The sequence below is a fragment of the Tamandua tetradactyla genome, chromosome 2 (genome assembly GCF_023851605.1).
Source record: "Tamandua tetradactyla isolate mTamTet1 chromosome 2, mTamTet1.pri, whole genome shotgun sequence".
NCBI classification, from domain to species: Eukaryota; Metazoa; Chordata; class Mammalia; order Pilosa; family Myrmecophagidae; genus Tamandua; species Tamandua tetradactyla.
In genome coordinates, this window is record NC_135328.1 from 179,073,801 (window position 1) to 179,099,392 (window position 25,592).

Sequence of the window (25,592 nt, forward strand, 5' to 3'; positions counted from 1 at the left end):
TATAAAAACTCAGAAATGGACAGCACAATACTACCTAATTGTAATGCAATTATGTTAAACATTGAATGAAGCTGCATGTGAGGTATAGGTTTTTTTCTCTCTATTATCGTTTTAATTCTTATTCTGTTGTCTTTTTATTTCTTTTTCTAAATCGATGCAAATGTACTAAGAAATGATGAATATGCAACTGTGTGATGATATTAAGAATTACTGATTGTACATGTAGAATGGAATGATTTCTAAATGTTTTGTTAATTTTTTTTAATTAATAAAAAATGTATAAAAAAATAAATAATAGTAGGGACAAAGGGTAAAATAAATTGGGTAGCTGGAAATACTAGTCACCAATGAGAGGGCGGGGTAAGGTGTATGGTATGTTTCCTTTTTTCTTTTTATTTCTTTTACTGGAGCAAAACAAATGTTCTAAAAAATGATCATGGTGATGAATATACAACTCTGTGATGATATTGTGAACCACTGAATGCATACCATGTATGGAATATATATCTGAAGATTTCTCAGTAAAAATATTTTTAAAAAATCAGTGGGTCAAAGAGGAAATTGCTAGAGAAATCAATAGCTATGTGGAGACCAGTGAAAATGAGCATACAACAGAGCAGAGCTTATGGGATGCAGCTGTGCTGAGAGGGAAACGTATTGCCCTGAATGCCTATGTTAAAAAACAGGAAAGAGCCAAAATCGAGGACTTAACTGCTCACCTGGAGGAACTTGAGAAAGAACAGCAGGTGAACCGCAAGGCCAATAGAAGAAGAGAAATAAGAAATATTAAAACAGAATGAAATGAATGGGAGAACAAAAGAAAGAAAGAATAACACCAAAAGTTGGTTCTTCGAGAAAATCAATAAAATTGATGGGCCACTAGCAAGACTGACAAAGAGAGAGGATGTGAATAAATACAATCAAAACAGAGAAGGGGTGCATTTTTCTGAAGAGCAAATATACATGACTCAAAAATACATGAAGAGATGCTTGTTTTCATTAGCTATATGGGAAATGCTGATCAAGACTATAATGAGATACCAACTCACAGCTATAAGAATGCCTGCCATTAAACAAATAGAAAGCCATAAATGTTGGACAGGATATGGAGAAATTGGGACATTTATGCCCCGCTGGCAGGAATGTATAATGGTACAGCCACTACAGAAGACAGTTTGGCAGTTCCTTAGTAAACTAAATATCGAGTTGCCCTATGACCCAGCAATAGCACGACTTGGTATATACCCAGAGGAGCTAAAAGCAGTGTCACAAACAGACATTTGTACATCGGTGTTTATAGCCGCATTATTCACTATAGCCAAAAGATGGAAACAATCCAAATGCCCATCAACAGATGAGTGGATTAACAAAATGTGGTATATACATACGATGGAACATCATGCAGCAGTAAGACGAAATGACGTCCCGAAGCATGGGACAAGATGGATGAGCCTTGAGGACATAATGCCGAGTGAAATAAGCCAGACACAAAGGATAGATACTGTATGGCTCCACTTTTATGACCATGGTTAAGGTAAAATCAGATAGGGGACTTAGCAATACATAGAAGTTAGAGATGGGTGAACAGTTAACTTATGAGGTTTGAATTCAAATACTCAAATGTAAGGGAATAGATAGAAGTGAAGGTGATTCTCTAGCAGGTCTATAAGTAATATTAGCATATTGAAGGTGAACAAAATTGAAAGGGGTTGTATAGAGTTATGAGCCCCACTGATTACCACTAGAGATATAAATTAGGTCTTGCAAGAACTACCTCAAAGGTATGATTCGTGTTCAAGTCCAGGGTAGAGGCGGAAAACTGCTGTGGCATGCTATGTGCTGTTTAACAGGAAAACATCAGCAGTACCACAGCAACAGCAGGGGCACATAATGGGGGCAGGGACAAGCGTTAAGGGGTGGTGTAGGTTTCCTATTTGATAAGGGTGTGGTTGTTGGTTATCTTTCTCTTGGGAACAATGAAATCATCCAAAATCGAGAGTGTTGATGGCCTGTGGACTTTGGGCATCATACGTGATGTCTAATGAATGCAGGTGGCCGAATGATGCACCGACTGAGAAGTAGACTGCTGAACGATGGTGTATACATTGATCAAATGTTGTGCTGCTACAACAAGAAACGAAGTCATGAGGCATGCAACGACATGAATGAACCTGTGGGACATTTAGTGAGGTCAAATAATCCAGAAACAAAAGAACAATTATTGTATGATCTCCTTTAGAAAATGCTTATAAGAAAACAGGGGCCTAGATTGTAAGTTCTTATAGCAGACACATGGAGTCCAGAGTGGTAATTATTACGTCCAGATTTTGACAGACTTTTATATATCTATCACCTGGTATTTGGAGATAAGAATGAAGCTGATCAGATTGGGATTGAAGTTATTCAGAACACAGAGGTAAGGAAGACATTGTCTATATTTTAGAACCTCACCTACTCTTTCAGACCACAGGAAGAAAAGTTTATTTTTCCAGAACCTAACTTTCCTGTGGCACATATTCTAACTCAACCTGTGTGGGTAGCTCATTGATGAATTGAAACACAGGGAGCCCGGAATAAGAATGAGGTCCTTTAATCCTGTACAGCTTAATATAATGACTGGATATATCCTCGAATATATTAAGGAGATAATAATAAAATATTGGCAAAGTCTCCTGAGGGATAAGAGAAAAAATATGGAACTATTAAACTTTACCATCAGGGAATCCCCCGATACTGTGTCAAACATTAGGGACACTCAAATCAATAGACCAAGCCCTTGATCCTGAGGCTTTCTTGGGAAGCTTATGTAGGTAGCAGAGAAGCTAAGCCTATCTAGAGGTATGCCTAAGAGTTACTTCTGGAGGACCTCTTTTTTTGCTCAGATGTGGCTTCACTCTCTCTAAGCCCAACTCTGCCATTGAAATCACTGCCCTCCCATTGCACATGGGATATGATATCCAGGGGTGAAAGTTTCCCTGGGGGCGTGGGAGATGACACCCAGGGATGAGTCCGGCCCTGGTACCCTGGGAGCAACCATTCCATCCTGACCAAAAGGGGGAAATGAAGTGTAACTAATAAAGTATCTGTGGCTGGGAGAGTTCAAATGGAGTCAAGAGGCTACTCTGGAGGTCCCTCTTACACAAGCTTCAGTTAGACATCTTGGTGTGGTGCTTCTTGCACACACCCACGGTAAGTGCTGCTTGGCCTGGCTTGTGGTCTCGGGGCAGCCCTCCTTCGTGCACACCTTACTTTTGCCCCCGCGCCCCCCCGGCCCCCCCTGACACCCAACTGCACCTCCTAATCCTTCAGCTCCTCCCGGCTCGCGTAGCCCTTGCCTCCTGGTAGTCTGAGCTACTCCTACAAGTGGGTCTGCTTGCCAGCCTCGCCTAGTCCTCTGGCCCTGTCCCCGCCAGGCAGGGCCGCTCCACCCGCAGGGCGAGCAGCTGGCCTGGGCTGGTTCCTCCTCCCCCGCCTCCTCACCCCCCCACCCCGCCTTCCTCAAAGCCCTGCACCTCAGTGCTGCCATTGCGTGCCCGGGGCTCTCAACTCCACCTCCTCCCATCCCCCATCTCCTCCACCCCACCTCCCCAGCGCCTGGGGGCTGAAAGCGCCTAATGCTTTTTTTAAGTTCCAGTTTTCTGTCCAGGATACATTTCATTCTATGAACGTTCAAAAACATGTTCTTGTCTGGAATTACCAGGTCCGGTCCTCCTTATTAATGGTTTGTAATATTTAATCATCTCCTGTTGTTTTCAAAGGACCGGAGCTCGAAGGATATTAATGTTAGGTCGGGAGAACATGGAAGGTCACCGTGACTCCAGCTGTGCAAAATGTGCCGCCCTTCTGGACGTCACCTGACACACTTGCTTAAAAATCGCCCGCATCAAGACCCAAGCGCAGACTCATCACCCCCTACCTTGGGTTCTGTGAGCTCAGGAATAGACCTCCTCGCTCTAAGGTTTCTTTGTCTCCCTTTCGCCTCCGAAACCTTTCAATTATTGAATGACGAGAGATAAGGGATAAGGGGGTCTGAAGATTTGTGACAACAGACAACTTTATTCTTAACTAGTTCCTGCTTAAACACTGCAGGGTTCACATGACAAAAAGTACGCATGCTTAAGCAGGTGCTTATTTTTCATACTTAAGACAACCACTAAGAACCTGGGGCTAAGATGAAACGTTCTCTTTCCCCCAGAAAGTTCTCCATTAAGCAGATAACAATCTCCTCCACAGTTTACTGTGGCCGCCACTCTGACACCAGCTGTTCTCAACAAATTCCGCAGGTCTTATTTTAACCCTTGCTACTACAATATCCTTTCCAATTTGTTTGTATGTTTTGTAATCTTTTGTTTAAACCTGGACTTTTTTTTTTCTTCTGTTCACTGCAAGGGGCAGGCACCAGGAATCGAACCTGGGGTCTCTGCCACGAGACCGCCTCTCTCCGCAGGCGAGAACTCTGCCTGCTGAGCCACGTGGTCCACTGCAAACCTGGACATTTTTATATTTTAACATGTTGTTACTGGAATTTAGACTCTGAGGTTTCTGTTTTAGGGTGTATCCGTTGAATGTTATGACAAAGGTTTCCTTGAATGCCAGGAACTAACAACAATATCAAAAAGGATGAACCTTTTTCGAATTATTAAGACATTTTTACTTGGAGCACCAATTATAAAACGAAGTTAAACGTTTCCTGGTTGGACCAGGCAAGTGAATATCCCAGTAAATCTGGCGCCAGCTCTGTCCCCTGGTGGTACCCTCTGGTCTAGCATGAGAAGGAAAATACAGTATTTCCGGAAATGGGTGGTTTTTGACTTACCTGGGTTCAAATGCCAGCCAGGTTAGACCTAGAAAGCTTTCTAGGGCTCTGGCTCTGTCACACTTGTATAAGTTTTGATTGCGTGTAGAAACAAAACAACTTAAAAAAAAAAAAAGCATCTAAATGTGAACATAATTGGCTGCTTTTCGGATGGCATTTATATTTATTTAGTTTTTTCCTAATGAGATAATTTAGCCTTAAAACTAGAACTGGATCATTTGTTTAAAATAGGAATTTCGGGAGAGACATTTGGATCAGGTTAAATGGAATACTGTAAAATAGCAGGCAGACAGTTAAAAAGTCCGTGAGTCAGCATCTGCTCTCTCTTCAACCAACATAAAGTAAGAATTAAGTTCAGGACAGAGAATAATATAAAACTGCAAATGTGAGGTATACCTGCGATTCAAAATTTTTCCATGGATTAGAACAGCAAGTATTTGCTATAAATTAATTTGAACTTTAGCAATAAACTTATACTCTAAATCAAACAAATGCTACCTTAAGTGGATCCTAAATTTATAAACAAAAAGAAAAGAGGAGGTGTATCTGGGACACTTGGGGAAATTTGAATGTGTACTCTATTTCATACGGCAGTATTAGTTAATGATTATATTAGTTTTCTTGTTGCTGTTATAAAAGAATTACTGTAGAATCACTACACAAATTTAGTGGTTTAAAACAACACAATTTACTCTCTTACAGTTCCGGAGGTCAGGAATCATGGTGTGGGCATGTGTTCCTTCTGAAGGTTTCAGAGTGAGTTTCCTTGCCTTATTCAATTTTTTAGATGCTGCTTGTATTTCCAGGCCCCCGTCCACCTTTTTGACACCACTACAAGATCTACTAATACTATGATCCTCCTGCCTCCTTCTCATAAGGACCCCTGTGATTTTACACTAGGCCCACTTGAGTAATCCAGGATAATCCCCACCTCAAGATTCTTAATTGTACATGTAAAATCCCTTTTATCATGTAAGATAGCATGTTCACAGGTGTTAGGGGTTAGGATGCAGACATCCTGGGGTCATAGGCAGGGGGTAGGGTGGGGTATTATTCAGACTAGCACAATAATTCTATGAGATCTGTAGAATGTCCTTGTTCTTAGTAGAATCATAATCTGAAGTATTTAGTGGTGAAATGTCATATCTGAACCCTTCAAAAACCTCAGTAAACACACAGAAAGAGATAAAGGAAATGTGTCAAAGGGTATATAGCTACTTAGGTATTCACTGTACTACTCTTTGTCCACTTTGGTGTAGCTTTGACCTTTCAAAATAAAAAGTTCGGTGAAAATATATATTAAATTCCCTGTATACTTGAGTTAGATGTTTGCATATTACTTAAGATTTCATTTTTTTTTTTTTTAAGATTTCATTTTTTTAAAGTTCCATTGAAACCTTAACCACTTTAGACCAGTGGTTCCCAGGTTTTTTTTTTTTTGTATGCTGTATGGCGGGGGTCACATTTCATTCTTTTTCCACATGAGCATGTCCTTACAGCACTATTTGTTGAATTTTGTTTGTTTGGTTCTTTGTTTGCTTGCTTATTGCTTGTCTGTTTGGGAAGTACATGGGCTGGAAATTGAACCTGGGTCTTCCGCATAGCAGGTGAGAATTTTACCACTGAACTATCCAACAGCCTTCCCCGGGGTGATTTCCTTCTGCATCTCCAAAGGCCTGGGCTGAGCTGTGAATGCTGAGATGAGGTATGCTGAGCTGCCTGGGCTGTGCTATAGTGAGCTCTCTCATTTAAAGCACCAGCCAATTAAGTCTAACATCATTCATTGCAGCAGGCACGCCTCCTAACTGACTGCAGATGTAATCAGCAACAGATAAGGTTCACATGCCATCGGCTCATGTCTACAGCAGTATAACTAGGCATCTTCACCTGGTCAAGTTGACAGCTTTATCTATCTACCACACCTCCCATTATTTATCCTTTATTTAGTCCTTATATTTTATTCATCTGCCCATAGCCTGGATAAAGGGAGCATTAGCAACATTTTCACTTTTCACATGGTCACGTTGTAAAAATTATACAATCATCTTCAAGAATCAAGACTACTAGAATATCGTTCAGGAGCTTCAGGTACTTCCCTCCAGCCATTCCAGTATACCATAAACAAAAATGAGATATCTATATAATGCGCAAGAATAACCTCCAGGATAGCTTCTTGACTCTGAAATCTCTCAACGACTGAAACTTTATTTTGTCTTATTCTCTTTTCCTGCTTTTGATCAAGAAGGTTTTCTCAATTCCATGATGCCAGGTCCCAGCTCACCTCTGGGAGTCATGTCCCACATTGCCAGGGAGATTTACACCCCTGGGAGTCATGTCCCAGAAAGGTGGGGAAGGCAGTGAGTTCACCTGCCGAATTGGCTTAGAGAGAAGGGCTACATCTGAGCAACAAGAGTTCTCTGAAAGTAATCTTTAGTCACAATTGTAGGCTTAGCTTCTCTGCTACAGAAATAAATTTCGCAGGAGCAGGCCCCAAGATCAAGGGCTTAGCCTGCTAACTTGGGAGTTCCTAGGTTTTGAGAGAATATCCGAGATTTTCCAAGTGGAGACGTTCCATACTTTCGTGCCAGTCCATCCAGGGGCGTTGCCTATGCTAAGTAATTATCTGACCAACAAACTCTGGGATGTTTCGTGGTATTATATTAATCTACACAGAATTACAAGCCCTCATTCCCATTCTGGGCTCCATGTGTTTGGGTTGATTAAATGAAGTATCCAGACAGGTTGAGTAAGATTGTGTGCTACAGAATATTTAGCAACATAAGTCATTTCAAAAAGTCTAGTGGAAAATTAATTCAAAGTGGTACCAGTTAAAAAAAAATGGTACTAGTTGATGTAAATGCATGGCTAGCAAAGGTTACCAAGGGTTTTTTTTTTCTTGAGGAGAATCTCAATAGAAACTAAATGTTTAGAATGAATAGATCCATTTGTTCTCTGATGATTACTGCCAGGTTTCCAAATAAAGAAATTTCTGTCAGATTTTTTTTTCCCGAGACGAAAACAAAAAGTGAAGTGCTTTTCTCTGCGTATTATGGTTGATTACTACATTCCATAACAGGAAAGAAGCTGGAGGGTGAAGTGGGGTTTAGGGAATTTTCTCCTTTCCCTCTCTCCTCCCCTTCCTTCCTTCCTCCCTCTCTTTTGAGGTGGGAGAAAGTGGGGCCTTCTGGTTGGTCCACAGGGATGAACCAGTAGAGAGGGGAGACAGATGGCCAAAGGAATGAAGTCTTTGTGTGGCTGGAGGATGGGACTCAAAGCCCAAGGGGAGGGGTCAGTCTGCAGATGGGAGGAGGGAGCCACAGCAGATGCTGGCAGGCTGGTAGGAAAGATACCTTTGGGGGTGGGAAGTGTGCTAGTTTGCCAGTGATGGAATGTGATATTCAGGCTGCAATGGCTTTTAAAAAGGGAATTTAATAAGTTGCAAGTTTACAGTTCTAAGGGAGTGAATATGTCCAAATTAAGGCACCAGCAAGAGGTCACCTTCACTCAAGAAAGGCCAATGAGTCTAAAACACTTCAGTTGGGAAGTCACATGGCTGGTGTCTACCAGTCCCTTGCTCCTGGGCTATGTTGCTTTCAGCCTCTGTTCCTGTGGGGGTTCCTCGCTTTGCTTCTTCGGGGCTGGCTTTCACCTCTTGGCTCTCTCCAGGTTCTGGCTTGCTTAATATCTCATGGTGACATATGTTGGGCTCCAAGCATCTCCAAACATCCGTGTCTCCGTACTCTGCAGACGCTGAGTCAGCTCTGCGAAAGGCAAACTCATCAGGAATAAGACAGGACGAGGAGTTCAGACAAAGGTTCATTTCATGGAGGAACAGAGCCACCTGGGCAGTGTTTCAAGAGAGAAGCGGCCTCCCCGAGGTGGCAGGGGATAGGGTTTTTATGGCTTAAGGTGCGGGGTTGGGGGCAAGGGTTAGGTAAATCTTTGCTGTCTAGCTTTCAGGATTAGTCTGGGGGGTTGGGGACAAGAGTGAGGTAAGGTTGTACTATTTAGTTTGCAGGATTAGGGGGTTAGGTTAGGAGGTGGCGGTGCTTCACTGGTAAAGTTAAAATTTAAGTGCTGCCTGAAGCATGCAGGGTTGTAATTGTCTTCTGCAGGAGGGTGGAGGTTGAGTAAGGGGATTAGTATAAGGGAGCAGTTGGTAGAGCATATAAAGGTTCAGGCTGGGGTGGAGAGCTCCCTGATGTATTTACCAGGTCACATCATGGTGGGAAGGGGTCATTTTTCCAGGCCTAACACTCTGCTCGGAAGTTTCCATCGTCTCTCTCTGTAGGCGCTGAGGCTCTGCCCTTTTTGTTCATTTCTCTAAAATGTTTTCTCTTTTAAAGAATTCCAATAAACTAGGCCAAACCCACCTGGAATGGGTGGAGTCACATCTCCATCTAACCAAAAGTTAACACCCACCATTGGGTGTGTCACATCTCCATGGAGATAATTTAATCAAAAGGGCCCAGCCTGCATGATTAAATCAGGATAAAAGAATCAGGAGGTCTTGTGGACCGCCTCCACAAGAAGGAATCAGGATTAAAACATGGCTTTTGGGCGGTACATAATACTTGCAAACCAGCACAGGAAGTTAAGGGGAAAGGGCTTTTGCTTTCCCTGTGAAATCTGTTGTGTTATCAGCTAACAGGCAGAGGGCTGTGGAGGGAGGAGGTAAAGATAAATGGTTGAAGTGAGGGAAGAAGTAATAAAACAGGTGCCTCAGAAGAAGGAATCAGAGACCTGTCAGGCAAAATATAGAAGGCCTCCTCGGAAGTTTTCCATTTGTCCTATTATTCCAGCATTTCAGCTACCACAAGGCAGAAGATGTGAAGATTGGGGCTTTGCCAGGTGAGGGATATGGAGGGAAAGAAAAGCAGAAGAAATATGGGAATTCAGGGAGGTGAGAAAATGGAGGACTGGACTCTAAAATCACCATGATTGTAGTGAAATGATCACCTGTGCGTCCACCTTCCCCTTCCCTGCCCTGTGACATCATGGAGCTCCATCCTCTTACTTAAGGTAAGCCCCCCACCCCCACCCTCCGTCTCCTACACCTCCCACCATGCTCCATTGTTTCCTCTCTCCCAGATCCTCACCCTCTCCCTGTGTACTGGTTTGCTCCTGTCCACGTTTAAGCATGTTTGACACTCTCCTAATATTATTAATGAAAGGATAAACGGTCGCCTTTAATCCCACATCCTTCCAGGTACACTATCTCTTTAACCTCTCAGAGTCAAATTTCTGCCCTGGGTTTCTGTGCCGGTTTTCCTCCTGCCTCCCTGGCATCTCCTTCCTCATCTCCTTCACATGCTCCTGTCCTGATACACCCCCTCCTTTGTGCATTTTCCCTGGGGATGCATCCTAGACTATTTTCTCTCCTTACTTTACACCCATTCCTTGGCCATCCCTGATCCAGGCCACAATTTATTTCTCCCTGTCTTTACTGCTCAGCTTCCTAAATTGTCTGCCATATTTCTCTCTGTACAATCTCCATACTTTAGCCAGATGGTTGTCCAACAGTGGGTCACACCCAGCCTGCCGCAGAGTCACTCAGAGGACTTGTTAACTCAGATGCTGGGTCCCCCCCACCCCAGGAGCTTCTGATTCAGTAAGTCTGGAATGTGACCAGGAATTTGCATTCCTAACCCAGGTGATGCTGATGCTGCTTTAAAACACGGATCTGACCATGTTATTCTCCTTTAAAATCTTCAGTGGCTAACCATTGCCCTCAAGGGATATCCAACTCTTAGGCTGGCACTGAGAGCCAGTCAAGATCTGGTCCCTGACATTTAGTCACTTACCCTCTCACCACTCTGGCTCACACTTCTATGTTGCCTCTGCCTAGAATGCCCTCACCACCCAACTCCTATGGATACGTTAATGCTCAGCCCATGTGTCACCGCACATTCCATTATCAGAGCTCATCACACTTGGCTGTCACGCAGGGCCCAGTACAGAGTTTGACAGAATTAGTACTCTATAAATTGTTGTTGAATGAAGGATGAAAATTATTTTCAGGACAAAATTTTTTTATTGTAGTAAGTAATAAACAAGTGAAAATTTCCCATTTTAACCACATTGAAGTGTACAGTTCAGAATGCATTAATTATATTCACAATATTGTGGTACTATGTCCAGTATTCATACCTACATTTCATTCTCTCAAAGAGAAATTCTTCACCCCTTAATCTGTAAGTCTCTCTTCCCATCCCACTCCCCTGTCTCTAGTATCCTGTAAACTACTCCCTGTCTCTATGAAGTTTCTTTCTCCTAGGTTTTTCATAGAAGCAATATCATACAATATGTGCTTTTATGTTGGCTTATTTCACTCAACACGATGTTTTCAGGGTTCATCCATGTTGTAGCATGTCTCAGAACTTCATTCCTTTTCACAGCTGAATAATATTTTATTGAGTGTATATAGTTTGTCCATTCATCTGTTGATGGACCCTTGGGTTGCTTCCACCTTTTGGCAATTGTGAAAAATGCTACTATGAACATGGGTGTACATCAAACCTTTAAAAAAGGAAATTTTTTTTTTGAAAGTTTCAAATTTACAGGAGAGTTGCAAAAATAATACAAATCCCTTAAAAGGAAGTCCAAGATATCCCCACCCCACTCTCAGATACCCAGATCCACCAATTAAAAAATTTTGCCACCTTTGCCATATCATTCCATCTGTCAATCATCTATCCCCCATCTATCTACCTATCTTCCAAATATTTGAGAGCAGATCACACATTCATAAGATGTGAAGATATAATTCTCCCATGTGCATTTCCGAAGAATAAGGATATTCACTTATGTAATCACCGTACTTGTAGTTTTCAATGTCAAGAAATTGAGCATTGATATAAAGTGTAAATTCTGTATTCCATTTTTTTCTAATGTTGTTTTAAGCCTTTTTTTTCCCTTCATTCTTAGATCCCATCTGGAATTCATTGCATTTAATTGTCATTATCTGTTTAGTATCTTAGTTTTTAATTGTGGGAATATATCACAACATGAATCTCTTTGCCATACCATTCAGAGGGAGTAGCCACATTCGCAAAGCTGCAGGACCCTCACCACCATCCATTCCCAGAATTTTCCCTTCACCCCACACAGGAACCCCACACTCATTTGCATTAACTTCCCATTGTTCCTTCCCCTCACTCCTGGTAGCCTACACTTTTCTGCCTCCGTGAGTTTTCATATCCTCTGATATTTTCTTTGTGGTTACCATGGGGCTTAAACTTAACGTCCCATTCTTCTACTCCTCTGACTTCCCATCTTTATGTAGTTCTGTCACAAATGATATGTTTACACATTATGGGTTCAAAGCCATTGAGTTATCATTACATTTTCTGCATTTGTCTTTTAGATCCTGTAAGAAGTGAAAAGTTGAGTCACAAACCCCAAATACAATATTATTGGTATTTATATTGACCCCTGTTATTGTCTTTACTGGAGATGGTTATTTCTTCATGTAGTTTCAATTGTGTAGTATCCATTCCTTTTAACTTGCACATCTCTTTTTAGCATTTCTACTAGGGTCAGTCTAGTAGTGATGAAGCCCTTCAGCTTTATTTATCATGGTATGTCTTAATGCTGCCCTTATTTTACAAATCGTTTTGCCAAATATAGAATTCTTGGATAGCAATTTTTTGCTTTCTGCACTTTAAATATATCTTCCTCTTGCCGTGGTTTCCGATGAGAAACGACACCTAATCTTACTGAATTTTTCCTGTAGGTGACATGTTGCTTCTCTGTTGTGGCTTTCAGAATTCTCTTCTTATCTTTATCATTTGATGGTTTGATTATATGTTGCAGAGTGAGTCTGTTTAGAGTTATCCTGTTTGGAGTGAGTTGAGCATCTTAGATAAGTTCATTCATGTGTTTCGTTAACTATTGGAAGTCTTCAGCCATTGTTTCCTTGAATATTCTTTCTGCCCCTTTCTTCTCCTTCAGGAACTCCACGTGCATTTATTGGTCTGCTTGATGGTGTCCCACAGGCTCCTCAGGCTCTGTCCACTTTTCTTCATTTTTGTCTCCTGTCTGTTCTTCAGACTGAATGATTTAAATTGTGTCGTTCTCAAGTTCCCTGATTCTTCTGCGACCTTAGATCTGCTGTTAAACAGCTCTAGGAAACTTTAAATTTCTGTTACTCTGGTCTTCAGCTTTGTTTGGATCCTTTCCATAATTTCCATTTCTCTTGTTATTGTCTTTGGATGCATCTACTCTTTTCCTGATTTACTTTAGTTCTTGTCTGTTTCCCTCTAGCTCTTGTAGCATATTAGGACCATATTTTTTAAGTCTATACTTTGTTCATATTTTCTCTAATGCCCCCCCTTTTTAAGCAACAAATGGACTTGGATGATTCATTTGTGTAAAGTGTTTCTGCACAGACATGCAAAACACACGTAAAAATTGAGGAAGAACATTCCTTCCACAAGTACTTCTTAGAATGTAATGCTTAAGTTAAACTTGATATGTATTTCAGAGCTTAAAAACCATCTATAAGAAAGAACAAATGTATAAATATTTGCAGAGTTAAATTCAAGGCACAAAACTTTATTATCTGAATATGGAAATACCCTTGACACTTATTTGTTATGCTTATTAGTAGATTTGCCTTTTTTACGTTTTCCTAGGACAAAATTTAAGAAAAAGGTATCTTTTATCCAAATTAACCATCATTCTTTGAAGATTAGTAGGAATAACTTAGTCTTAAAATAGTTTAGTTTCAAAAAAACATTGACAATACGCAGGCGTGTTACCCTTATTTTCAGGATCTCTTGTTCCCGGAAAAAGGCGGTAGATTCTTTTGCCTCATGCGCTCAATAACCAGCTGTTGAGACACTGGAGTTTTTGTTTTGTTTTGTTTTTTAGTTAATTAATTAATTTATTAAACATAACCACATACAAACACAAATTTCTTACCATATGATCATTACATTCTTGATATATAATCAATAACTCACAATATCTTCACATAGTTGTATATTCATCATCATGCTTAGGACATTTGCATCTATTCAGAAAAAGAAATAAGAAAACAGAAAAAAATTCATACATACATACCCTTTACCCCTTCCTTTCATTGATCACTAGCATTTCAATCTACTAAATTTATTTTAACATTTGTTCTCCCTATTATTTATTTTTAATCCATATGTTTTACTCGTCTGTCAATAAGGTAGATAAAAGGAGCATCAGGCACAAGATTTTCCAATCACACAGTCACATTGTAAAAGCTTTATCATTATACAATCATCTTCAAGAAACATGGCTACTAGGGCCTCTCTCTCCAGCCAACACAACAAGCAAACTCACCACCCTACCCCTGTCTACGCGGGACATGACTCCCAGGGATGTGGACCTTCCTGGCAACGTGGACAGAAATCTGAGAATGAGCTGAGACTCAGCATCATGGGATTGAGAAAAACCCTGGAATGTGCTGAGATTTAGCATGAAGGGATTGAGAAAACCTTCTCGACCAAAAGGGGGAAGAGTGAAATGAGACAAAGTGTCAATGGCTGAGAAATTCCAAACAGAGTCGAGAGGTTATCCTGGAGGTTATTCCTATGCATTAAGTAGATATCACCTTGTTATCCAAGAGGAAATGGAGAGGCTGGAGGGAACTGCCTGAAAATGTAGAGCTGTGTTCCAGTAGCCATGTTCCTTGATGATGATTGTATAATGGTGTGGCTTTCACAGTGTGACTGTGTGATTGTGAAAACCTTGTGTCTTATGCTCCTTTTATCTACCTTGTCAACAGATGAGTAGAACATATGGAATAAAAATAAATAATAGGGGGAACAAATTTTAAAATAAATTTAGTTTGAAATGTTAGTGATCAGTGAAAGCGAGGAGTAAGGGGTATGGTATGTATGTTTTTTTTTTCTGTTTTCGTTTTATTTTTCTATTGTCTTTTTATTTCTTTTTCTGAATTGATGCAAATGTTCTAAGAAACAATGATGACGATGAATATGCAACTATGTGATGATATTGGTAATTACTGATTATATATGTAGAATGGAATGATCACATATTAAGAATGCTTCTGTTTCTTCCTGTAATTTTTTTAAAAATTAATAAAAAAATTAAAAAAAAAAAAAAAAGAAACATGGCTACTGGAACATAGCTCTACATTTTCAGGCACTTCCCTCCAGCCTTTCCATTACACCTTAATTAAAAAGGTGATATATTTTTAATGCATAAGAGCAACCTTCAGGATAAGCTCTTGACTCTGTTTGGAATCTCTCAGCCATTGATACTTTATCTCATTTCACTCTTCCCCCTTTTGGTCAAGAAGGTTTTCTCAATCCCTTGATGCTGAGTCCCAGCTTATTCAAGGATTTCTGGCCCACATTGCCAGGAAGGTCCACACCCCTGGGAGTCGTGTCCCATGTAGAGAAGGGTAGGGTGGTGAGACTGCTCGTTGTGTTGGCTGGAGAGAGAGGCCACATCTAAGCAACAAAAGAGGCTCTCTTGGGGGTGACTCTTAGGCCTACATTTTAAGTAGACTTGAGCTATCCTTTGTGGGGTTAAGTTTCATATGAACAAACCCCAAGACTGGGGTCTCAGCCTATAGCTTTGGGGGGCTAGCATCTTGAGATGAAGATTTATGAGAACATACCCCAGTTAGTAGATTGGACCCATTGCCACTGGAGTCTGTAGTGAGAAACAAGCAGGCATCCAGGCAGTGAGAGTTTTGTCTAAGTTGTTTTTTACCCTTAAACAGAATAATGCTTAAGTTAATGAAAATTAATTAGTAGATATAGAAGTTTTTTAAGTGAAAAAATACTCATGCAATCATTGGATAAATATTTCTCCAGTGCCTTCTAAGTGCCAAGCACTCTGCTCCTTGGGTTTTAAAATTATTCATGGAATCAAGTAAGTTAAAAAATTGGCTTGGAGCTTGGGCAGATGTTCTAGTTTTCTAGCTGCCAGAATGCAATATACCAGAAATGGAATGACTTTTAAAAAGGGGAATTTAATAAATTGCTAGTTTACAGTTCCAAGGTCAAGAAAATGTCCCAATTACAACAAATCTATAGAAATGCCCAATCAAAGGCATCCAGGGAAAGATACCTTGGTTCAAGAAGGCCGACGAAGTTCAGGGTTCCTCTCTCATCTGGAAGGGCACATGGTGAACACTGCGTCATCTGCTAGCTTCTTCTCTCCTGGCTTCCTATTTCATGAAGCTCCCCGGGAGGCATTTTCCTTCTTCATCTCCAAAGGTCATTGGCCAGTGGACTCTCTGCTTCATGGTGCTGCAGCATTCTCTGCTCTCTCCGAATCTCTTTCTTCTCCAAAATGTTCCCTCTTTTATAAGACTCCAGAAACTTACCAAGACCCACCCAAATGGGTGACATGTCGTCACCTAATCCAGTTTAACAACCACTCTTGATTAAATCACATCTCCAGGGAGATGATCTGATTAGAGTTTCAAACATACAGTATTGAATAGGGATTATTCTGCCTTTATGAAATGGGATTTAGATTAAAATGTGGCTTTTCTAGGGGACATACATCCTTTCAAACCAGCACAGCAGGTGAACTCACTGCCCTTCCCCCCAGCACCACCCCCTACATGGAACATGACTCCCAGTGGTGTACATCTCCCTGGCAATGTGGGACAGAAATCCAGGGATAAGCCAGGACTCAGCATCGAGGGATTGAGCTTTGGGGGAAGAGAGAAATAAAATAAGATGACATTTCAGTGGCTGAGAGATTTCAGAGTTGAGAGGTTATCCTGAAGGTTATTCTTATGCATTATATAGATATCCCTTTTTAGTTTATGGTATATTGGAGAGGCTAGAGGGAAGTACCTGAAACTGTTGAGCTGTATTCCAGTAGCCTTGATTCTTGAAGACAATTATATAAAGATTTAACGTTTACAATGTGACCGTGTGATTGTGAAAACCTTGTGTCTGATGCTCCTTTTTTTCCAGGGTAGGGACATATGAGTTAAAAAAAATGGATAAAAAATGAATAAATAATGGGGGCACAAAGGGTAAAATAAATTGGGTAGATTGAAATACTAGTGGTCAATGAGAGGGGGGGTGAGGTGTAAGGTATATATGAGTTTTTTCTTTTTTCTTTTTATTTTTCTGGAGTGATGCAAATATTATAAAAAATGACCATGGTGATAAATACACAACCATGTGATGATATTGTGACCCATGGATTGTACACCATTCGTGGAATGTACGTGTGTGAAAATTTCTCAATAAAAATATATATATATAAAAAATCTTGTGCCTTACTCAACGTTCCAGGTACTATGGACATCGGAGTTTTAAAGACAGAAACAGTTTATTATGAAGTGCATAGTAAGAGAGCAGATGGCCTAGCAGCTCAAAATCTGTCTCCCTGAACTGCAGTAATTCTATAATATTAGAGAAAGATTTGCGGTGTTTAGGATAATGAACACAGTGGCCCCAGATGATGTAATTAAGGTGATCTAATTACCAAGCATGTGCACATTGCTTAGTGACAGAACTGTGTAAGGAAAAGGCGGAATGAGGTTTAGGTGACTTGTAGGTTAAAGTCTAAGCTACTGCGCATGTCAGATGGGCCCATTTTGGTTAGATCCAGTCTCAGTTATCAAGATTACTTTGGAATTGGGGGGGTTATTATTTTTATGTTCCAATAAGGTAAAAAAACATAAATGTACATCATCTATTTTGAAAACCTTCACTAATGAAATAAAATACGGTTGTAAACAATAAAAAAAGAAATGCCTTTTCAATAACAACTTTGAATGTTAATAAACTAAACTTCCCAATTAAAAGACACAGATTGGCAGAATGGATTAAGAAATATAATCCAGGTATATGCTGCTTACAAGAGACTCATCTTAGACACAAGGGTACAAACAGATTGAAAGTGAAAAGATGGAAAAAGATGGTCCATGCAAGTTATAACCAAAAGAAAGCAGGAGCAACTAGGCTAATATTGGACAAAACAGACTTAAATCTAAAGGCATCATAAGAGGCAAAGAAGGACATTATATATTAATTAAAGGGACAATTAACCAAGAAAAAATAAAAATCATAAATGTTTATGCTCCCAATCAAGGAGTTCCAAAGTACATGAGACAGACATTGGCAAAACTGAAGGGAGCGATAGATGTATCTATCTATTATTGTTTCAACAATAATATTAGGAGACTTCGATACACCACTCTCTTCTGTAGATAGAACGAGACAAAAGATCAACAAAGAAATAGAGAAGTTAAACAACTTGATAAATGAATGAGACCTAACAGACATATATAGGTCATTACACCCTGTTCTAGTTTGCTAGTGGCCTGAATGTAATACACCAGAAATAGAACGGCTTTTACAAAGGGGAATTTAATAAGTTGTCAGTTTACAGTTCTAAGGCCAAGAAAATGTCCTAAGTTAAACCAGTCTATAGAAATGTCCAATCTCAGGCATTCAGGGAAAGATACCTTGGTTCAAGAAGGCCAAAGATGCTCAGCATTTCTCTCTCAGCTGGAAGGGCACCTGGCAAACCTGGTGGCATCTGCTGGCTTTCTCTCCAGGCCTCTTGTTTCATGAAGCTCCTCAGGAGGCGTTTTCCTTCTTCATCTCCAAAAGTCACTGGCAAAGAACTCTCTGCTTCACGGTTCTGTGGCATTCTGAAGCTTTCCCCCAATACTTCTTCTTTTATAGGATTCCAGTAAACTAATTACGCCGGGTTGAATCTGTGGTGGACGCCAGAAAAGCCATGTCCTTTAATCCTCATTCAATATTGTTGGGTGGGAGAATTTAATTGTTCCCATGGAGATGTGACCCACCCAATTGTGGGTGGTAACTTTTGATTAGATGATTTCCATGGAGGTGTGTCTCCACCCATTGAAAGTGGAGTTTCTTACTGAAATCCTTTAAAAGAAGAAACATTTTGGAGAGAGTCCCTTTTTGTAGAGCCACAAGAAAGCCAGCAGATGCCGCCATGTTCACCACGTGCCCTTCCAGTTGAGAGAGAAATGTTGAACGTCATCAGCCTTCTTGAACCAAGGTATCTTTCCCTGGATGCATTGAACTGGATATTTCTATAGACTTGTAATTGGGACATTTCTCGGACTTAGAACTGTAAACTAGCAACTTACTAAATTCTCCTTTTTAAAAGACATTCCGTTTCTGGTATATCGCATTCTGGCAGCTAGAACACTAATCAAGACCCACATAGAACGAGTGGAGACGCATCTCCATCTAAGCAAGTTTGATACCCACAGCTGATTGAGTCATATCTCCGTAGAGATAACTTAATCAAGTTTCCAACCTATAGTACTGAATAGGGGTTAGAAGAAAGGGTTCCTCCCTCAAGATCGATTGGGATTAAAACATGGCTTTTCTAGGGTACATAAATCCTTTCAAACCAGCACACACCACAAAACGCCAGGATATACATTCTTCTCTAGCACTCATAGAACATTGCCTGGGATAGATCATATGTTGGGGGCACAAAATAGGTCTTTATAAATTTAAAACATTGAAATTATTCAAAGCATTTTCTCTGATCACAATGGAATGAAGCTGCATCTCAATAACTACCAAAGAATGAGAACTTTCACATATGTGGAGAAGAAATAGCACACTATTAAGCAATCAGTGGGTCAACGAAGAAATTGCTAGAGAAATCAGTAGCTATGTGGAAACAAATGAAAATGAGACTACAGAGCAGAACTTATGGAACGCTGCTGTCCTGAGACAGAAATTTATTGCCCTAAAAGACAGAAATTTATTGCCCTAAATGCCTATATTAAAAAACAGGAAAGCGCAAAAATCAAGGACTTAATGCTTACCTGGAGGAACTTGAGAAAGAACAGCAAACTAACCTCAAAGCCAATACAAGAGAAATAAAAAAGATTAAAACAGAGTTAAATGAATGGGAGAACAAAAGAACAATAGAAAGAATCAATAACACCAAAAGTTGGTTCTTTGAGAAAATCAATAAAATTGATGGGCCACTAGCAAGACTAACAAAGAAAAAAAGAGAGAGGATGCGAACAAACACAATCAGAAAAGAGAAGGGGTGCATTACCACAGACCCTGAAGAAATAAAATAAATCATAAAAGGATACTATGAACAACTATATGCCCACAAATTAGACAACTTAGATGAAATGGATAAGTTCCTGGAAACACACAAACAAGTTACACTGACTCAGGAAGACATAGAAGATCTCAACAAACCAATCAGAAGTGAAGAAATTCAATCTGTTATCAAAAATCTTCCCACAAGAAAAGACCAGGATCAGATGGCTTCACAGGGGAATTTTATCAAACTAACACCAATCCTACTCCAATTTTTCCAAAAAATCGAGGAAAAAGGAATACTACCTCACTCACTTCATGAAGCTAATATTTTAATAACAAAACCGGGTAAAGACGATATAAGAAAGGAAAACTACAGGCCAATCTCCCTTATGAACAGATGCAAAAATTCTCAACAAAATACTAGCAAATCGAATCCAACAAAACATGAAAAGAATTATATCCCACACCCAAGTGGTGTATAATCGCAAGGAATGCAAGAATGGTTCAACACATGAAAAGCAATTAATAAAATACAGCACATTAAGAAGCAAAAGGGAAAAAATCACATGACCATTTCGATTGGTGCTGAAAAAGTATTCAACAAAATTCAACACATTCTTTTCTTATAAAAACAGTTCAAAAGATAGGAATCAAAGGTAACTTCCTCAATATGAGAAAGGGCATATATGAAAACCTGGTAGCCAGCATCATACTCAATGGAGAGAGATTGAAAGCTTTCTGCCTAAGAACAGGAATGAGCAAGGATGCCCTCTGTCACCACTAGTATTCAACGTTGTGCTAGAAGTCCTAACTAGAGTAATCAGGCAGGATAAAGAAATAAAAGGCATCCCAACTGAAAAGGAGGAAGTAAAACTTTCATTATTTGCAGATGAAATGATACTATACTTGGAAGATCCTGAGAAATGTACAACAAAGTTACTTGGGTTAATAAACACATTCAGCAAGGTGGTGGAATATAAAATTAATGTGCAAAAATCAGCAACATTTTTATACACAAGCAATGATCTAACTGAGGTGTCAGTTAGGGAAAAATTCCATTCAATATAGCAACTAAAAGAATCAAGTACCTAGAAATGAACTTAACTAGGGACGTAAAGGACTACAGAATCGTACACAGAAAACGATTTAACATTACTAAAAGAAATCAAAGAAGATCCAAAAAGACCTACCCTGCTCATTTGTAGGAAGGTTAAATATAGTTAAGATGTCAATTCTACCCAATTTGATCTATAGATTCAATGCAGTACCAATCAAAATTCCAACAACCTACTCCGAAGACTTGGAAAAGCTAGTTAACAAATTTATCTGGAAGGGAAAGAGACCCCGAACAGCTAAAACCCTCCTAAAACAGAAGAACGAAGTGGGAGAATTAACACTTTCTGACTTTAAAACTCATTATAAAGTGACAGTGGTCAAAACAGCATGGTACTTGCACAAAGATAAGTATTGAGCAATGGAATTGAATTAAAAGTGCAGAAATGGACCACCAAGTCTACGGTCAACTGATTTTTGACAAGGCCTCCAAATCCACTGAACTAGGAGAAAATAGTCTTTTCCATAAATGGGCATGGGAGAACTGGATATCAATAGCCAAAAGAATGAAAGAGGACCCTTACTTCACACCCTATACAAAAATTAACTCAAAGGGGATCAAATACCTAAATATAAGAACTAGCAGCATAAAGCTCCTAGAAGAAAATGTAGTGAAACATCTTCCAGACCTAGTAATAGGAGGTAGCTTCCTAAACTTCACACCCAAAGCACAAGCAACAAAAGAAAAAAATAGATAAATGGGAACTCCCTTAAAACCAAATCTTCTGCACCTCAAAAGACCGTCAAATAGGTGAAGAGGACAGAATGGCCATAGCCCAAATACCCGTGAAGAGTGGGAGCGAAAGATCAAAGGTGATGATGGAGGTATACAGAGAAGGTAGTATTTAACAAATGAATATGATTACTGAATCTTTAAATTGATATTTCTCGTAATCTCCAGTGTCTTAGACTACAAGAAGTAAAAACATAAAATTGTGGAATTGTAGCCCATATCAAACCCTGAAATCTGTTATGCAACTAATTGTTGTGCTGTGCTTTGAAATGTATTGCTTTTTTATATTTATGTTATTTTTCACAAAAAAAGAAAGAAAAGTCGATTGTAATGGAAAAAAAAATGTATTTCTTCTAGCCTCCTATATTCCGGAGCAGGTACAAGGAAAAATCTGAGATTCTCGAATGGTAGCCCATAGATGTACATTTTAGTGTGGGGCTTCTTGCACACCCACAGTATGCCCTGCTTAGCCAACTGGCTCGCGGTCTCGCGGCAGCCCTCCTTCGTGCACTGTCTGCTCGCGCCCCCACCCGTCTGCTCCCTGCCGGTGCCGTGTCCCCTCGCTGCCCGACTGGGCCTCCTAATCCTCAGCTCCTCCAGGATCGTGGCGCCCTCGCTGTCTGGCGCTCGGATCTTGCTTGTAGGACCCCGCCTTGTCCTCTGGCCCCGCCCCCGCCTCGCCTGGGCGCACCACCAGCAGGGCCAGCGGCTGGCATGGGCGGGTACTCTCCCCCACGCCCCCCATGCACATTCCTTAAAGCCCTGCACCTCAGTGCTAACACGACCTGGCGGGGTCCCTTAGACCCGTCCCCCTCCCCTCCCCTCCCCTCCCCTCCCCTCCCCTCCCCTCCCCTCCCCTCTCCTCCCCACTCCGCCTCCCCAGAGCAAGGGGAACGAAAGGCGCCTAATGTCTTTTTTTATGTTCTACTATTCTATCCAGGATACATTACATCCTATGACCATTTAAAAACATGTTCTTGTCTGGAATTACCAGGTCAGGTCCTCCTCATTAATGATTTCTAATTTTTAATAATCTCCTTTCCAATTTGTTTGTATGTTTTGTAATCTTTTGTTTAAACCTGGACATTTTTATATTTTAATACCTTGTTGCTGGAATTTAGACTGAGATTTCTGGCGCTTAGGCTTGTATCCATTTAGTGTTATGACAGAGCTTTCCTTGAATAGGAGGAACTACCAACAGTATCAAAAAAGATGAATCTTTTTGTGAATTATTAAGACATTTTTACTTGGAGCACCTATTAAAAATAAAGTCATATAGGTGGTGTAATGGTGGCTCAGTGGCAGAATTCTCGCTACTGAGAATAAATCTGGCGCCTGCTCTGCCCACTGGTGGTAGCCACAGTTCTAGCATGAAAAGGAAAATATTCAAAGTATTTCTGGAAACGTGACTGTGGTGGCTCAGCTTCATTTGCATGCCCACAATGCATTGCACATCACATTTTCTAATTTTAAATTTTCTAGTCTTTTACTTTCGACGTTTCTTCCCCCTTGTAGATAAGAGTCAGTAATATAATTGATAGCGATACAAGAAGATGTCACAATTTCTTTCGGGTACATAGTAACCATTGGTGTGTCTGGGATTGCAGTTACCTGAATCTGTACCCAAGACAACTATCTGTATTTATTGATAAAACCAAAACAACATACATACTTGGTGTATAAAATTTTTGGAGGCTCTGCTTTAGGGTTTATGCAGAGCTAGTAGTTCATGTGAAAAATAGAAATACAGCGTAAATAAGCGATTGGTTTTTCTAAACAATATTCATTACAATGTTTTGTTGGATTTTTTAAGTGTTTTTTATAACATGCTTTTTAGGGTATTTTTGTGCGTTTATGTGTTTTAGAGTGTGTGAAAATATTCATGCCTGTTCTTTGCTTGAAAGTGTTGGGGGGTGGGGGAGAATGAATGGTTTCGATACACGGTGTATAGAATATAATATTCAGCTTACATTTGATGTCTCATTTGCCAGTAGCGCAGTATTGAAGGACATACGGTGATAGCCAGGTGCACCTCATCCTTTTGTCTTCAGCTTAGTTGTGGACGAAGTAGTCAAACCACCGAACAGGGATTTGAATTTTCTTCTGTGCTTTGTAGGAGCTGGCAGTCAGATATTGCTAACATGTGGGTTATCAGGTTTACCAGTTTTTGTCCAGGCCTTGGATAAATTTTTTTTTTTTTTAATGTTCAAGCTTGAGCTTATCTATTCACAGGAAGTTTTTCAAACCAATATTTTTGACGTACCTGGGTTCAAGGCCAGGTTAGACCCAGACACTTTTCTAGAGCTCTGGCTCTAAGTGTCACAGTTGTGTAAATTTTGATTGCTTGCAAAAACAAACCATTTTTTTTTAAAAAGAAACCACTTAAAATGAATGTAATTGGCTGCTTTTCAAATGGCATTTATATTTGTTTTTTTTCTAATGAGATAATTTAGCCTTAAAACTAGAACTGGATCATTTGTTTAAAGTAGGAATCTGGGGAGAGACATTTGATGGTGGTTATAATGATAAAAATAAAGATGAAGTGGATTTTCTACCTAGTCTGTTGTTGGCTAGGGTCAATTATACAGAGAAGAGTGTGTGACAGAATTACTAGTGCCAGGAACTGTTACAGTCACTGGAATATGGAATGTAATGATAGGTGTCATTCTGGTTTCATTTATAGAGATAAAACTTCCCTAGTTAATGAGTAGGATCAGTTGTTCGACATTATTATTGATGCAACTTTGAAACGTATTTCCTTATCCTCATTTGTGCCTCTAGATTAGGTTAAATGGACTACCCCAAGATAGCAGACAAGCAGTTAAAAAGTGAGTGAGTCAGCATCTGCTTCTTCAACCAAAGTAAAGCAAGAGTTAAGCTCAGGGCTGAGAGTAATATAAAACTGAAAATGTGAGGTATATCTGCTATTTAAAATTTTTATGTAGATTAGGACAGACAGTAATCATTATAAATTTTAACTTTAGCAATAAACGTATACTATAAGACAACCATATACAATGTATACACCTTAAGTGGTGTATTAGTTAGGGTTCTCTAGAGAAACAGAACCAACAGGGAACACTTGCAAATATAAAATTTATGAAAGCGTCTCACGTGACCGTAGAAACGCAGAGTCCAAAATCCACAGGGCAGGCTCTGAAGCCGATGACTCCAATGGATGGCCTGGATGAACTCCACAGGAGAGGCTCACCAGCCAAAGCAGGAATGCAACCTGTCTCCTCTGAGTCCTCCTTAAAAGGCTTCCCATGATTGCATTTAGCATCACTAATTGCAGAAGACACTCCCCTTTGGCTGATTACAAATGGACTCAGCTGTGGATGTAGCTGACGCGATCATGACCTAATCCTATGAAATGTCCTCATTGCAACAGACAGGCCAGCGCTTGCCCAATCAGATGAACAGGTACCACAACTTGGCCAAGTTGACACCTGTCCCTAACCATGACAAGTGGATCCTAAATTTAGAAACAAAAGAAAGCAGGAGGTGTATTTCTGGGACAGTTGGGGAAATTTGAATGTGTACTCTGTTTTAGATGGCAGTATTAAGTTAATAATAATATTAGTTTTCTTGTTGCTGCTATAAAAGAATCACTGCAAAATCACTACACAAATGTAGTGGTTTAAAACAACACAAACTTACTATCTTACAGTTCTGGGAGTCAGAAGTTTCAAATCAAGATGTGGCAGGCTATGTCCCTTCTGGAGGCTTCAGGGGAGGTTTCCTTGCTTTATTCAACTTTTTAGATGCTACCTGTATTCCCTGGCCCCCGGCCCCCTTTTTGTACTGGGACAAGATCTACTAATACTACGATCCTCCTGCCTCCTTCTCATAAGGACCCCTGTGATTACACTGGGCCCACCTGGGTAATCCA

At 40.1% G+C, this 25,592-nt stretch overlaps 1 long non-coding RNA gene across 2 annotated transcripts in view; it reads left to right on the forward strand.

Moving 5' to 3' along the window:
* The window catches only part of LOC143663214 (uncharacterized), a 53,587-nt gene that overhangs the window by 23,581 nt on the left and 4,414 nt on the right, over positions 1 to 25,592 (forward strand). Inside the window, exon 1 of one of the 2 annotated variants that reach the window (XR_013165870.1) lies at positions 23,209 to 23,272. The exons of the other annotated variant lie outside the window; for it this stretch is intronic. This is a non-coding gene — a long non-coding RNA (uncharacterized LOC143663214). Of the gene's footprint in view, positions 1 to 23,208; positions 23,273 to 25,592 lie in introns of those variants that run through there. 2 annotated transcript variants of the gene reach the window in all.